Genomic DNA, 3051 nt, shown 5'->3' on the forward strand with positions numbered 1-3051 from the left:
AGTGAGGAGGCACCTGAAGTGTCCTAGTCAGGCACGGATTAACCCAACTAAATGGGTTAGTTACCGTTTGAAAAACCCTAATGAGGAATCAACACTTCTGAGGGAGTTACTTAGCACTTCAAATCCTACCACTGAAATCTATGTTAATTAGCAGAGGGGACGTTAGGTGCAAAATGATCACTGGAAGAATGGGAGGTGTTCAAGTCCTGCCAATTGGTAACAACACGTCTCAAATAAAATAAAAGATGAACTAAAGCCTTCACATATAAATATACTCAAGTTTTTCTTGTCCTTGGTAGGATCTTTCAAGAGTTTATCATAGCTGTGGAATTAAATTGAAAATATTTAACTTAGCGATTCCGCATTGCTCAGCTGTAGACTCCTTATACACAACAGCCACGCTCCCTGCCGCACATGCTGGTTTTGGGTCAGATACACAGTCCCACCTCCGGGCTCACACAGGTCAGACTATTACCCCTTTTAAGACCTGCTCATATGCTGTTTTCTTGGCCAGAAACACTCTCCTGGATAGAGCTCTCCTATTTGCTGTATACCTTGCTTAAGGCACTGACCAGTTCTAAGCCTTCATTGCCTCATCTATGAAATGAGAAAAAAAAAATCATTCTCTACTATATTACTAAAGACTAATGAGATTATGTTTGTAAAGGGTTCAGCTCAGTGCCTGGCACATGGTAAATGGGATCACTGTTTTCATTATTAGCCACTTAGGTAACTCCAATTTGGTCACCAAAACTTCTTTCAAGTGTCTTCTTTTCTGGAGGGTTTCTCTGGTCACCCTCCCACACCCAAACCCAGATAACATGTTCCTGCTCTAAGCTCTCACAAAGTCTAGCCAACCTCTATGTAAGTGTATACCACACTCTATAGTGAATTTTCTTTTTGTGTGTTTATCTCTTCCTAAAAACCATAAGCTTCTTGAAGGCAGGAGCTATATCTTAAAAAAAAAAAAAGTTCCCCAGTGCCTAGTATATAATAGATACTCAATAAATATTGAATAAATTAATGAACAAATGCATGAACTAGTTAGGAATGTATGGCTCCCTAAAGAAACACTTGGGAGAAGGCTTTGAGAATAACCATCCAATGGTAGAATGGTAACCTGGAAAAGGAGTCAAGGAAGTTGATTTGGAAATTACAGATAGAATTCAGTGTAATATATGGAAGCACTTCTATGACTGTCCAAAAATTGGTATTTCCTTCCCCAAATTTATTTCGACAGAAACCAGAAAGATTGATTGGATTTACCCATGGCATAAGAGATTGGTCTATAAAAGGCTGTTTAACATTTTGTGACATTCTGTGACGGTTCCATAAGAGAAAAAAAGTTTTATGAAACATTCTGAAATAAATATTCATGCTTTATTGTATATTGATTATCTATCTTAATAAACTTAACTCTTCTCCTAACTATACTTTTTAGTTTTCAAATGATCTGTTTACCTTTTTGATCAAAAAGATTTGTTTACCTTTTTATTACATATATATATATATATATATATATATATATACCTATCCTATATGTAGCTAATATCAAAGATAGTTTTACTGATAATATATTTCGTGAGACTTTTGCTTGGCTGTTGGAGGCAGGGCTGTAAATTATTTGCATCAAATTGTTGCATTTTAGGTCCACTTACTGAAAGCACAGGGATGGCTGAGGAGGCCATTTTGACTTTAAAACCAGAATGATTTTATGTTATTTTTATTAAAATTTTTTTAATGTTTTAGTTCTTTAATTTGAGGGAGGAAAAGAGGGAAAGCATGAGTGGTGGAGAGAAAGAATCCCAAGCAGGCTCTGTCCTTTCAGCATGGAGGCCGACGTGAGCCTGATCCCCTGAACTGAGAGACTATGACCCCCTCTGCGACCAAGAGCCAGATGCTCAAACAACTGAGCCACCCAGGTGCCCCCAAACCAGAATGATTTTAAACCAACAATGGCTTTAAAATAAAAAAATCAGGTAAATCTTGAGTTGACCCAAACCTCTAACTTCATAGTGTGTCAGTGGATGCTGAAAAATTTTGAAAACCTCCAGAGAAGAGTCAAACCCAGAATAAATCCAAGTCCCCAGCTACTTTTTCCAATTTGTGACAGACAATTAAGCATTGGATGAGGAATATTTCAAGTTAGAACTTGTGTACAAACTTCATGTAACCAGGAAGTTCCCATGTTACCTCTGGGGCAAGTCTCTTTAATCACTGAGGAACACAGGAGGGGGCTTTCCATTAAGCAGATATTGTGTGACTGGGTAGAATAAAAATAGATCTAATCCACTCGTCAAGAATGATCTTGTCATTCTTATTAGTCATTAGCACTGGATTAAACATTTAGCAATTTTTTCTGAAGCTTCTTTGGAAAAACAGAAAGACCGGGAAGGAAACTTAGGAAAGAACCAGATCCCTCCATGTCTTTGTATCCTAAATGCATTTTTTTTCTTTATTATTTTTTGGATTTTTCTCTGCATCAATTGGGTAAGCAGCTAGGATAGGTTGAAATCTATGCCTTAAGACTAAGTTGTCTCTTTTCAACACCACGTAGAATAAAGACCAAAATAAGCAGCGAAAATCTGATACTTCCAGTAAAATTGGTTTGATTAGATTTGGGAATTATCCAGTTTGGCTCCCTCTCTTAGTCAAATAAACATAACATTAGTTACATCTTGACTCCACCTGTGGCCATGTAGACAGAGTTTATTAACATTCATCTCTAAGAATTTTCCTTGGCTTTAACAAAATATAAGTATGCTATTGTTCTTCATGATGAATGGGACAAGCGGTCACACCTTGTGAATAACATTAGGAAAACGAAAATTCCTGGCAAAGCCTGTGAACAGATAAGAAGCCTCAAAGCCACCAACCAAAACAAGCCATTATGCTATTTCTGCAGGTATTTCATTATTTGAAAATATGTACCATATGGTCCTTAGGACAGGCTACAATGAACTGCTAAATTTCTTTTTTTTTTTTTTAAGTTTGTTTATTTATTTATTTAGAGAGTGTACACGAGCAGGGGAGGGGCAGAGAGAGAGAGAG

Source organism: Panthera onca, chromosome B4 (assembly GCF_046562875.1).
Source record: "Panthera onca isolate mPanOnc1 chromosome B4, mPanOnc1 haplotype 2, whole genome shotgun sequence".
NCBI classification, from domain to species: Eukaryota; Metazoa; Chordata; class Mammalia; order Carnivora; family Felidae; genus Panthera; species Panthera onca.